The sequence below is a fragment of the Cornus florida genome, unplaced genomic scaffold (assembly GCF_030987335.1).
Source record: "Cornus florida cultivar Cherokee Brave unplaced genomic scaffold, ASM3098733v1 CherokeeBrave_3.0.0_Hap2_Chr11, whole genome shotgun sequence".
Classification (NCBI taxonomy): Eukaryota; Viridiplantae; Streptophyta; class Magnoliopsida; order Cornales; family Cornaceae; genus Cornus; species Cornus florida.
Genome location: NW_026775581.1, coordinates 44,608,530 through 44,623,185, shown reverse-complemented (window position 1 = coordinate 44,623,185; position 14,656 = coordinate 44,608,530). Strand labels below are relative to the sequence as shown.

At 34.0% G+C, this 14,656-nt stretch overlaps 1 pseudogene; it reads right to left on the bottom strand.

Annotated features, from left to right (window-relative positions):
- Positions 1–14,276: 14,276 nt before the first annotated feature.
- LOC132287350 (small nucleolar RNA R71) lies at positions 14,277–14,374 on the bottom strand (annotated as a pseudogene).
- Positions 14,375–14,656: the final 282 nt, after the last annotated feature.

Sequence of the window (14,656 nt, the reverse complement as noted above, 5' to 3'; positions counted from 1 at the left end):
TGATGTGGCGTTTTTAGATAGCCAAAATCCGGAGAGGCTGGTGCAGATGGCCTACCCTAATTGCTATACTAGAGTTATAAAATATTGCATAGAACACAGTCTTAAATAAAATATAAGCTAAATTGTAGTATAGAACTCAGGCCTAATTAAAAGAAGCCCAATTCGAAAATCCATCCATGACCCGCATTTAATCCAACCCAATAAACCAAAACAAAATAATCATAAAGTAATAGCAAAAACACAAAATACATATAATAGTTAATAATTAATTAATTTAACCCAAATAAACTAAATAAATTCCTATTTAATAAATCATTTAAAAATACGGGGTATTACCTGATCAATGATAACCATTGTGTCTATGCCAAATGATCCAAGGCTGGTTTCCTCATATTGTTATTGTATGTCGATGGCATTTTGTTGGCTAGAAATGATAATAAGTTGATTGTCGCCACTAAAGGGTTTTTGTCCTCTATCTTTGAGATGAGTGACATAGGTGAGGCAAGCTATGTGCTCGGAGTTAAGATCCTTAGGGATCATTCTAAGAAATTTCTTGGCTTGTCTTAAGAGACTTACATTATGAAGATTTTATAACGATTCTAAATGCAAAGTTGCAAGCCTATAGACATTCTTATCACTAAAGGTGAAAGCTTGAGCCTTGAGATGGGTCCTAAAACTCCTGAAGAGAAAGAATAGATGGCCCGTGTCCCCTATTCGATCGAGTGTTGTTGGTAGCTTGATGTATGTCATATGTTATACAGTTGGCTTTGTCAGTCGATATTAGTCTAATCTAGTATTTATTCGTTGGAAGGCAGTCAAGAGGTGTGATACCCCCTAAATTTCTACTTGTAGGTTGGCCAGGCCGACACCCGAGAACTGGGGGATATCAAAACAATTAAGTATTTAAACAAGCACATAGTACAAAATAAATGACTAAGAATACACAAAATGCTGAATGGATATCTAATAAGTAATAACTCCATCATTAAATCTTCTAATTAAAATCTACAATAGAATGTATCTTCCAAAATTATAACTTGGGAATTCCATAAGTCAAGGACACCTAAACCAAAAATCCAATATCCGATAATCCATAAAGAAATAATGCTAAAGTCTAATAATAAAATAGTGTCCTACTTTGAAGTAAACAAGAAAGTAGATGATTGATAAGTCCCCAAGCTGCGGATCCTCAATCCTGAGACTTAAAACTTCTAAAATCTGAAAAATGTAAAAATAGTGGGTTAAAGTGTGACGTCCCGGATTTTTTAAAATTTTTTTCTGGCATTTTTATATTTATCTATTATTTTATCTATGCACGGGGATGCGTGCCACATTGTACAAGGAGTTAGTTGGGACGTTTCTTCTAGTTTAGAACCCTTAGAAACATACTTGAGGTTATTGTGTTCATTTTTGGACTTTTGGACCGGGAGGTCCCATGTGGGTCCAGGGTCACCCTATTGCGCAGGAATGGCGAGGACTTAAATGAAAGGCCATTGGAGGGCATTATTGTTATCTTTTCAGTGGGACATTGCCTTAGTGTAATTTCATGAAAGTTGCTTAGAGGAAGGAAGTAATTAGTTATGAAAATTTGGGTTAAATGACGTAATTAGCAAGAAGTTGTGTTGGACTATATATATGAAATGTTTAGCCACTATTCATCATCTTTCTCCTCACATTTTCTCTCTCTTGTATCTAATTATATATCACCCTTCATAAATGGGTTTAGAAAAGTTTCAATTTGAAGCCCTTATCCTTTGATTTTGAGAGTGCTCAAGATGGGAAAGTTACTCCTCTCCTTTTCCTCTACACACCCATAGATAGAAATTAGAGATTTGAGCCAGTTTAGATTTTTGGGTTTCTTGGAGATAGGATTTAGAAGAGGGGCTGGTTAGAGATGTTGTAGAACACCTCTTGATCTACAAGATGAGGTGATTTTGGAGGCCATTGGAACACTTTGAGATTTCGGCCATGGCAAGGGTGGAGGCTTTTGGAATTACTTCATGAGGAAAGGTTGATCTCCTTCACTTTTTCTTTTGTCGTACGGAACCGGTTTTGCGAGGGAGGCATTTTGATTTCAGTGGGATTAGGGTTTTCACGCTAATTTGAAGTAGGGGTGTCTAATTCATGAAGTCTTGGGTTTCTTTGTGAGTATTTATGTGTTAATTTCATGATAAAAAAATGTTATGTATCCTTGTTGTAGAAATTTAATTAACTATATAAAAATTGTAATACTCCTAAAATTTTCAAGGCTTTTATTTATTTATTTATATTTCATTTTAATTATCTATGGGCTGTGTGAATTGTTGGTGCATTTATTTTGTAGTGTTTAATTATTTGTCATTTAAATATTATTTATTTAATGTGTAAATTTTATTTAAATTATTTATTTTTCTATGGCTATGTGAATTGTTTGTGCATTTATTTTGGAGTGTTTAATTATTTGTCATTTAGATGTTATTTATGTAATGTGTAATTAATGGTCATTTAAATGTATTTATTTACTGTGTCTTTGTTTTGTTAGTTATTAATTATTATTTTTGTTTATTTAGATGTTTAGGGTTTTAAGTTAGGTACTTTATTTTAGTTTTATTTTTTAAAGTTAAAAGGAGATTTTGGGTTTGTAGTGTGGGCCAACTAAATGGTTTGGGCCATAGGAAGGAAGCTTAGACGGGTTGAGATTTTTAACCCGTAGTTGTATGAATGACAGATATATATATATGTATATACCTATAATAATGTGTTATGTATATATATTTATATACATATATGGATATATGTATATTTATGTTTATATAAAATGTTTAGACAAAATTTTTTTTTGTCTAAACATTGTTTTTATTTCTCTCTTGCTTTTGTGAGCTATGACTATGTTATGAAGAGAATAATTAATGTCATTACTTTAGTATGTACCTAATGTTGGGATTATGTGCCCTAAAATTCAATTATATACTTTTAATATTCGACATTTAGTTAATAAATATGATTTATTAAATTAGATATTCATGCATTGGGTTTTTCATATATTTGCATGATATGCCTTTTAGTCCTTAAGTTGCATTATAGGTGACTTAAGTGTTTGAATAAGATTTACACATAAGAGATTTGAGCTCACTGATTTCTTACACCTTGGTATCGTTCACAGTCAGTGATAAAAGTTGGACACTTATATCTATAAGATTGTAACACACTTGACCTCTATGAGATGTGATGGTTTGTCTCGACCATTGGGGTAGTTGACTCTAAGTTAGGGTGTTCGTGTGCTTAGAGTACACTAAACTGGATTACCATAAGATCACACTATAAAAATTATTGTTATTATTTTGGTGTGATTCTTATCTACTAAATACATTAAGCTTTAAATCCTGAGAGGTTTGATAGACTCAAGTTTCAGTATTGGTCACTTTGATTTTCTAACGTGTGAGATCTTTTAAGTTTAATACTACAGTATCTTGGGTGGCTAATGTTGAAGCTTTGGGAATACAAATACTCAACATGGAATTCATACTTTATAAGACTTAGAATATCCCCTTGATGCAATTTAATAAGTTTGATCACTAGAACCTGGCCAGGGCATTTTAGTAAAATGTTTACTAAATTAATTTTCTATTATTTATTTTTTAAAAGAATTTAATTCAGTGATCATAAGGATTAAATTGGTTACTCAAGGAATATAATAAGTAAGCCTTAGGTGGGACAGTATATATTTTCCTGGGGCTACTTATGATAAGTAATTATTTAGTAGGATAGGGCCTTGTTGTAATTTCCAAATCTTAGAGTACAATTACAATAATATCATGGTAATTAATTGGATAGGGTAGAGTTATGAGATAACTCAACCTCTATCCAACTGAAGCTAAGATAAGGATTCCCTTTGATCCTCATCTCTAGCCCTATCACTTAAATGGTGCATATATCGTCGTTGCCCTCAGGTCTTTATTATGAAATAACAAACGTAAAAATAGTCTTCTGAAATAAAGAGAGTGAGGCTAATAGACGTACGGTACCATAAGCCAGACCATCTATTATGGGGTTATAGAGGTGAAGTTTCACTGGTGTTCGGGCTAAAGGAGGAGTGTGTGCGTTTCATTGTTGTTCTCGGAGTGTTCGTCCAAAGGTATGAGATCCCTTTTCAGTGTTTCTTGATTTGATGAAAAATCACGTGGATAAGATCCTGAAAATTTATTAAATGCTTCCGTTTTGCCTTCACCAAAAGGATCATGATTGATGCTATCCGGTGGGCATATCTAGGAAAGTAGATAAGTCTAATTGGATTAACGTGAGTAGCTACGGAAGATAATTATGTGATACATTATTGTGTTATGACTCAAAGCTCGGTCGACCTTGTCAGAATTGTGTTTATTGATATAGTCATGAGTACAATATAGATAATGGGATTCAAGTATCACTTTGGGATGAGTCGCGAGAGTGATGAAGGGTGCTAAATATGGTGTAATGAAATAATCTAGGGCATAAATGAGATTACTTGTTTACAGTGAGGTATTATGTGTTAGGATTTGTATGCCTTGGCATAAAAAATTCTTATTTGGATTGTATAGACATTTTTTCTTATCTGAAATGACATTTATGTATTATACAATTGGTGAATATTAATGTATTATGTTTCCGATTCATGATGGAATTGAATATGTCCACTTGGTTACAAGAGATATTTATATGTATGTGATGGCAATCAATACAAGAATATAAATAGCGATCATAAATAGTTTGTAGTCGGTAATTAAGGATGGACTCTTAAGTACCTAAGACTTGAACCAGATCCGTAATAGGTTAAGATATATTGCGAGAGCCATCATATGCAATTGCTCCATATCATAGTTATGGCATTTTCCTCTCAAGCATGAGAGAAGTGTAAATTTATTTATTAATTAGTAATTACTTTGATTGATTCGGCAGAGCCTTCAGGATCCAATGACCGACACTTTGGGTAATTATATAATTAACAGTTGGAGGGTTATATTCTCAATATATGCATCGTTGCTACTTGTATTTATTTATTTTATTAATTTTGGTTGATCAGAAAGTAAATTCAAAGACTTTCTTGTGTTTAGACAAAATGTTTTTTTTATGTATTTATTTACTAAATTATTATTTTTGTCAAATAAATATTTTATTGTGATCAAGCCGGGAAATAATTAAGGAACCACAATAAATATAGTAATTGTGCGATCAGATTGATGTATTTAATTATTTGATATCTAATTATGCATAGAGGGGTGAAAGTGCAACATTGACTTAGTGGTTATTTATTATATAATTGGAGGTCAATTAATTTCTTTTAGTGGAATAGAAATTAATTTATGAATGAATTGAATTGGGTTCATGGTACAATGGACCGGGTCAATTATTAATTCATTGGAACAAAAAGATAGTAAGCCCAAAGAATTCTCACCTATAGCACAATTTGATATTGGAGGCCCATTGGATTGGAGATAGCACTTTAATTGTAAAGATTGAGAATTACTTTTGATACACCATGTGACTATATATACATGTGACCATATATTGATTAGTGGGATTTTTGGCATCATTAATGTGTGAAGAAATAAAGTTTCTCTCTCTAGAATTTTAAGGTTTTGTGTTCTCATTTAATGGAGGCTCTCACAAGTTATGCATCCAAGGTCTTTCATGGAGGCATATAGGTGATTCCTAAAGGCAAGACTACCATAGTGAAGATGGTGACCTAATGAGGAGGAAAGAGCTAAAGTGATATTCATAAGGGAGAACGTTCCCTTTGTGGATGGTTTAGAGGCTTACTCGAGCCTTAAAGTAAGTTACTAATTCTAATGAATATATCATCATCTTCTTCATGCATTAAAGTAGTTCCTAGAGATGGATCAAGATCATTTGATGAAAAGTCCTCTTACATTTTTTAAAGTATCCATTTCATTAACACTATGTTAATTTGATGGTAGCTTAATATAATACACCCACCTAATCTTTCTCATTCGGTTGCACGATCCACTTCCTGTATGTAGATACGTGATATGTAGATGAGAGATATAGAGAATTAATGTGATACCCCTAGATTTCCGAATGCGGGTTGGCCAAGCCCACACCCGAATACTCAGAGATATAAAAAACAAACTGGTAATAAACGAACACACAATACAAAAGGATAAATAAGAATAGGTAAAATGCTGAAAAGAAAATTAAAATGATAATCCAATATTATTAAATCCTCAGAATATATTTTCATTAAATAATAAATCTTCTGATACATCTAATCCTCCAAAATACAACTCGGGAATTCATACTGTGTGGACCCCTTGAAAATCCCAAACTGATAATCAATAGTAACAATTGTTTACATCTAAATACTAAAATATAAAGTAATATCCTATGTAGAAGATCCAAAAGAATGATGATGACTGGTCTCTGCTCTGCACGATCAAAATCTACGTAGACCTTAAAAATAAATAGTGGGTCAGGCCCAAAAACAAGTTCTTTCTACTATATCTAACAGAGACATAAGGAACGAATACATCCTAGTCAACTCATGCAATAGCTAAATAGTCCGTATATATCTAGATACACACTATAAGATGCACACAAGGTTATAGGTTTGCCTCAACTTGAATAGTAGGCAACATGCAAATCGCACATAAAGTGGGTATGAGTACCTAGACCTACCAGGGCACACAAATATCTACCATATCCAGTTATCCATAGGGGTGAACAAAAGAATCATGGAACCAGAACCGGAACTGTGAGAACCAGAACTGATTTTTCGGTTCTCACGGTTCCGGTTCCAAAAATAAGGAACTGTTGGAATCGGTTCCGGTTCCGGTTCCTAACTCACGGTTTGGTTCTAGAACCAAACCAAACCAATATATATATATATATATATATATATATATATATAATTATACTTGATTACTTCTGGGGTGTGGGCTACTAGTTTGGGTTGTGCCGACAGTGCTGGAGTGTGGGCCGTTGTAAGATACTAAGATCTGCTAAAATAATAAGATATCAAATTTCTCAAAACCTAAATTTACCTAACCTCTCAATTTCTCAAACTCACTCCACCGCTTCGCCTTCCCTCCTCTCATCTCCTACTCTCAGCCTCTCGGCCCTTTCACAATCTCAAGTCTTAGAACTCAAAACTCAAAAGTCTCTATCTTCTCAGATCACATTCGTGACTCTCGCGGCGTCGACTCGCCTCTGATTCGGTGATTCGTGGTCTCTGTCTTCTCAGATCTGACAGATCTTCGGCTTCCGGTCTCAGTTTGGCAGGTAGGTATTTCAGATCTGATAGATTTTCTTTATATTTCTTGATCATCTATAACAACGTTGTTTTATTTACCTTTTCCTTTCAATCTTAAGTTGTTTTGTTCCATAATAATTTATTTTTGTTTGTTAATTTAATTAATCACATCTTCTTTTAGTTCTTTGGTTATAACTTATATATAACTCCATGAATGCATATATTGTTTTCTTTACTTATTTTTTCTTTTCTTTTTAGGTAAATAATTTTATTTAGTTAAATTAGTTTCTTGTTTATATATAGATAGATGTAATTATTTTGATAAGATCTTTCTTTTTCAAACGTACATTTTATATTATAATTAAATGATAACATCACGTGTCTGCCAGCTTTGTTTGGCAAGAATTAAGGTTAGTTCTGCCGTTCTGGTTATTTTGAGATAGTGAATACTGAATTCTACATCTAGGTGATTGAAATGTTAGTCAAATTTATTTATTTATTTAACTTAAAAACAGATAGGATCTTAAAATTCCATTGAAGATTAGTGAAAGTCTTTGATTTTCAGTTCAATTGGGATGAAAATTTAGTTTTAAAGTATTTTGCTTTTATTAAAATATTTATAAAAGTTGTCTTTGCCTTTTGTAGATGAGAATGTAGTAGCTGATTAGCACTTGGCAGTAGCATGCAGCCATGCATGATGCAACAGAATGTCTCATTAAGTCACTGGTGAGTTCTTTTGTAGTTCTTTTACTGGTTATACTTTTTTAGTTTCAAATTCACCACATTCTGTAACTCTTGGTTTTTTTTAAAAGGTGGGGAAGATGCTTTCTGTGTGAAGCTGTGAGCAGCTACAATGGAGGAGTCATTGTTGTTGCTGATGATGCTGCATAATGGACTATTAGATTTCATATCAATTATTATTAGTGAATGATGTTGGATTGTTGAATGTTGAATGTTGAATATTGATTCAGTTTTCTTTTTTGTAATTCTAATGAAGTAACTGAATTTGTGGGATGTACTATTTTTATATTTTTTGTTTATTTATGTTTTGATTTATGTTATTGTATTTGTATTTTTTTTAAGGGAAATTAAAATAATATTGAAAAAGTTAGCTTGGTCAACGGTTTTATGGAACCAAACCGGAACCAAACCAGAACCGAACCGTTTTCACGGTTCGGTACCACTGTCCACGGTTCCGGTTCTAGTTCCATTTTTTAGGAACCGTCGAGACCGGTTCTAGTTCTGATTCCAGCAGGAACCGTACCGAACCTAACCGTGTGCACCACTAGTTATCCATCCTAGGCAATATATGCACCCTAACTATTATCCTGAGACTCAAGCTCATATCATGGCATATAACTATTAGGGCTGCAATCGAGCCGAGTCAAGCTGACTAGTGGGCTGTTTGAGCTCGACTTGATCTGCAGTAGGAGTGTTCAAGCTTGACTCGAACTCGAATCGAGCCTCGGCTTCATTGTTTGAACTCGGCTCAATTGTGTTTGCCAAAAACTCGAGCTCGGCTCGAAATTCGTTTATAATATATATATATATATATATATATATATATATATATATATATATATATAACGCACAAAACACACATACAAGAACACATCAAGAAGAACCATAGACATCAAAATCTAAGATCCCAAAAAGTCTATTATAAAATCTGAGAACAGTCCTTGCACATTTCAGCACCTAAGCTAGGGTATTTCAGTCCTTGCATCTATCTTACTTTCATGTTTTAGTCCTAATTTATGTTTATGTGTATTTCAGGGCAATAAAGTTAAAATGAGCTAAGAACAGTCCATTATAGCCTTTTGGAGTCAAGCTAGAGCATTAGGACAAGATCCAGAAGGAAGCAGAAAAATGCAGCAAAGTTCATTGCGTCTGGACGCTAACATCCTGCATTCGGACGCAAGTCTACCTTACACTGCGTCTGGACGCCATTCCTTGTGTCCGGACTCAAGCCTTCTGTACATTGCGTCCGAACGCCAAAAGCTGCATCCGGACGCCATGCTTCTGGGAGCAGACTAGTTACAGGATTGTCTTATTTTAATGGTTACGGGATTAATTTATTTGGGCTTATTATGTAACCTATTTGGCTCTAATAGGCTTGTTACTTAAGGGGCAGTGAACCATTATTAGAGATTGAGTTTTTATTATATTTTATGAAGTTTTTATATTCCGTAATATATATATCTTTCTCTCTGGAAAACACGAAAGAGGAGAAAAAGTAAGAACAGGCTAGGGTTTTGAGAAAAAGCTCAAAGATGATGAAGCAGATGATGGAACTTGTTGACATCTTGCATCCATCGACCATGAGTGGTTGATTCTTTAACTTAGGATTGGATAAACCCTAAGCATGTAACCTAATTATTAACTCTTGACTTTTGGGGATTAATTTATGTAATTTATGTTATAACCTTGAAATATATAAATTAATTCTTTTATTTGATTATCTATGTCAATCTCATATTGTCTTATATGTGTTTGAATGATAATTAATTTCTACACTTGAATTCTTTGTTAATTGATTCTTGTGATGGCTATGCATTGTGTTAATTAGATGTAATTGTGTTTCAATTTGATGGAAAATACTTCTACTTGATGGATAGCACTACACAATTAAGTTAATTCATTGTCTAATTAATTTTAAGTTTATGTATAATTAGTTTAATTTAAGTTTAATTAGTTTAATTGCAATTTAATTATTAGGTAAGTAAACCATCCATACTTATGTTTGAATTCCATGCTCTTTGTTACAAATGCATTATCCTCTAGATTAATGTGTGTTGAAATTGTAACTTGAATTGATGTATCATACTTTGAACTGGTGAATTGCACTATACTTAGTTTAATTGTCATTTAGTAGTTGATTTATGTTTGAAATTGATGGTTTACACTTTTTATTGTAATTGTTTGCCACATTTAGATTACACATTATTATTTCCCCAATTAGTTAAAAGTTAGTGAGTTAGTGAATGTGTTTAGTGGTGAATCTTAAGCCCTAAATTTCTTTCATAATCTTTTAAACTATAATATTTAATTGCAATTATTTAAATTAAAAATTAGTTCTAATCACAAGACAAACCTCTTTTTGGTAATCACATAAGTATTAAAGTAGAATTCAATTCCAAAAATCAACATTTTTTAGATCTCTTGGGACGATCCCTTCTTGCTTCATACTCCATAGTATAAGTGTTTAGTGGTTTTATAAATTATAAAATATGATGCCCACTTGACATTATTTCAATTAGGTACTTGAAGCAAAGTGGAGCAAACGCTGAACCTTTAAGCACTAAAAATTTTGAAGTTGCTTAAGGACCATTTGTAAGTTTTTCTTTGAGTCTTGAATTTAATTGTCTAGTATTTTGCATGTTTTGGACAGCCCAAGTGGAGGCTTAAATTGAATTCTTTTATTTTTAAGTCAAAGCATACCTTCTTGTAGAAGGCATCGGCCCGTGTGGAGGCTTTTATTTGTTTGTGCATTGATATTATTGAGGAGTTTGGGAATATCGTATGTGGAGGTTGAAAATTGAAGTGTTGGTGTGTTGAATTATTCTAGTGCATGCATGGTCATAGATGTAATACCCCTAGTTTCAAAAGGATAATTCTGGTATTTAATTTATTGTTTAAGTATATTTTATTGATTTGTTTGGTTTTAGTTTGTGTGATTTAATGGTTGTTCTTTGACTTATTTGCATTACTTGAATTAGGTTGTGATTATGTGAATTACTTGGTTTAACTTGTTGTTTTTTTTATTATTTTTAATGGAATTATTTTAATTAAATTACAAAGGGTATTAATTGTATTTTTCTGTTTTTAAACGTAGGTAGTAATTACTATTTTTCTTGTGGTGTCAAACACTAAGTTAATATTTTTTTTAGGTTACAGTTATACCTTCGGATTACAATTCACGTGTAGTTTCATGGGCCGATTAAAGTTTGGACTTAGGGCTCTGTTACAAATTATACATGGTTAGGGTTATTGTTATAAACCTATAAATATAAACCTTACGGTGGTTTAGGGTTTAGAAAATTAAAAGGAATTCTGTAAAACAGAGAGACAGAGAGGTACTGAGAGAAACAGAGGAAGATAAAGAGATGAGGGCTAGGATTTGGTCTAGACCAAGGTTGGATCAAGAAGGAGGAAGAAGAGGTTGTTCGTAGGTGAAACCATGAGCAGCAGAGGTGGAACAACAGTTGGGAATCTCGTCGGAAAATTCAGAGACGACAGTTTAGAGTTTCAAACTGAAACTCAAAGGTAAGTCTCTGTTCTTCTCTTTCCCTTAAACTTGTGATCTGTGCATGTTAGATAGACTCCAGGGTTTAAAAGAATGCTTAAATAAATCTTTTATGCATGCTTGGTTGGTAATTAATCTCGTTTGTTGAAACTGTGTTACAAGTTCTTTAAGTTTTCTGTTAACTAGTTCATGCTGTTACCTATGCTTAAGTCTGCTTGTTTGAAAACAACGATGCATATAGTTGCCTTATAATTATTCTGGGATGATAATTGAGCACTGGAACAAGAATTTAAACACATTACAGAGGCTTGGAAATCACCGGAGTCGAAAAAGACAAGTTGAAAACTAAAGACGGCTGCCATAGGAGGGAGAGCAGGCTCCTAAAACCATTGGAGCCGGCTCCCATTGAGGTGGAGCCTGCTCTAGGTGCAATGGAGCAGGCTCTTAAGGACCTAGAGTTGGCTCTAGGTGAATTAGAGCAGGCTCCAATTTTTAAAAGAGCCTGCTCTCACTTAAATGGTCTAGTTTTTGATCCTTAGGGGCTGTTTGGTCTATGCAGTGTATTTGCGCTTTGTTTTAAATTGTTTAAGTAATGCCTAGGACTGTAACAGACTGGTATGATGATGTAAAATCATTATTTCATAATTGGACCAAGGTTTGGAACAAGTGGAAGTTAGGGAAAAACTGTAGATTTCTCACTGTGTCGGAGATTTCAACTACTTGCGGATACTTGAGGCTTTTGATATATATAATTTATTTCTGTTTAACTATAATTAAATAGCGTTACAGGTATAGTAAATCATTGAAACCATCTATGCTTGGTTTGGAACAAAATTGATATGTATGTCGTAATAATTGTATCAATTTATGGATTTTGCGAAGGATTTAAATGCTATGTCTGGTGGTAGCAACTTAGATAGTTGGAATGTGATTTTTAGAATTCTATAATAACTGTCTAATATCATGATATATGTATTAAACTGTATGATGCATATTCTGGATAGTAGAGATAAATAACAAATATTGTTTTAACAATTATGTTATGTGGAGATTTGTATGCACCGGTATGGGACGGTGGCATACTAGGGATGGATTAGTAAAACACTAAATCCTACCTAACTTGGAGTGAGTTGGATTAACTATAAAAAGTTAAGTCCTACTTGCAGGGATGGATATGCACCGGTATGGGACGGTGGCATAATAGGGACGGCTCAGTTCAAAACACTGAGACCTACCTATTTTAGGGACGGATTAGTTTAATACTAAGTCCTACCTACATGGAAATAAGATGGATTAACTATATAAGTTAAGTCCTACTTATAATTAGGTGTCAGGTCAATAAACCTTTTGAATGACACATCTGGAACGGATTTTATATATCTATGTTATAGTACCATGGTATGAGCTTGAGTCTCAGGACCATGGTTAGGGTACGTATATTGCCTAGGATGGATAGTTGGACAGTAGTTGCTGTTCCCTGGTAGGTCTAGGTACACATGACCACGTAATGTGCGATTTGCATAGTATCTCTACTCAGGCTGAGACAGACCTATTGGACTAGTGAGCGTCCTATAGTATGTATTATATACATATATGGACTACTCTAGATATTGTTGAGTCTATCTAGGATGTATCTGCGTATCGAGTTTATGTATGGATCGTAGTAGAATAGGACTTGCATGTGGGCCTGACCCATCCTCTTATTTTTCAGGTGTTCGTTAGTTCCAGGGTTAGAACTTGGACATGCATAGCAGATACAGGCATTCAATCCTCCGATTATGTAGGATTACTTTCTTTGTTTAGCTATGGACTTGTTTCAGTTCTTTTCTCTTCGGTTTGGGATTTTATTAAGGGTCCATGAGATGGATTTTCGAGTTATAAATAAATGGAGGTTTTGGATTAATGGTTTTACAATAATAACCTTTGAAGATTTTGTAATTAGATTTCTTTTCAACTATATTATTTATTTCTTTTTAAATTCACTTTTGTATTCCGTGTTCGTTTTACATATTAATTGTTTGGTATCCCTCGGATCTGTGCTCGGACTTGATCACCCATGGCTCTAGAATCGAGGGGTATCACAATAGATCACTTAGTCGTCCTCTCGCTCTTGTAAATTAAAATCTCAAAGTTTCCCTTCGGCATTTAAGAGGTAGTACTAGGGATAGTCATCTTATTCTTCCCACTTTTGATCTTCCATCACCTTTAATGGAAGACCCAATTGAAGATCCCATTGAAGATCTTGGTCATGTGGATCATCAAGGTGTGCACTGCCCACAACAAGTTTATATTGTGGATCTTCAAGGTGTGCATCCACCCTTGGGAATGCCATAACTAATCAATCCTATTATGTAACAACCTAATCTAGGGATGCCAAGGCCAAATGTTGTTCCCCCAATTGGTGAGCAACAACATCAATATGTTTAAATGGTATACCTTCATCAAGGTCAAATGGCATACCCTCATTAAGGTTAAATGGCACCCACTTGCATTCAATTACTAAATTTCCATGCTCATCATTATGAGATTAAGGCTTCCACCATTAACATGTGCCCCCTTTTCTATGGGTTAAGCAATAAAGAGCCTTATAAACATTTAGATAAGTTCTTGGAAGTTTGTTCCATCGTGAAAATCACGGATGTGCCGGAAAAAGTCCTTAAAATGAAACTTTTCCCTTTCATTCTTCGGGATAAAGCTAAATATTGGTTTAACAACTTGGGGCCAAATACAATCACCTATTGGGTACAATTGCAACAAGAGTTCCTAAAAAAGTATTACCCCGCGAGTCGAATCGATTCCATGAGAACTTCCATTCGTGAATTTGCACAAGAAGAAGGAGAACCCCTTCATGAAGCATGGGAACGTTTGAATGACTTGCTACGGAAGTGTCCACATCATGACATTCCTAAGTGACAATTAGTTCAATGTTTCTTTTCAAGTTTATCCGATGCCAATAAGGGCATTGTTGATGCTTCACGTGGAGGCAGTTACAGAGAAAGAAATGAGGATGAAATCTTTTCGAGAAAATGAGTGAAAACTCAATGCATAGATCTTTATCTTCTGGGGGGGGGGGGGGGGTCGCCTAGCAAATGTGGGAGGAAAGAAAGCTCTATGTCAAATAGACACGTCCATGGAAATTGCCGCCGAGGTCAAAAATTTTACTCAAAGGTTTAATAAATTCCTTT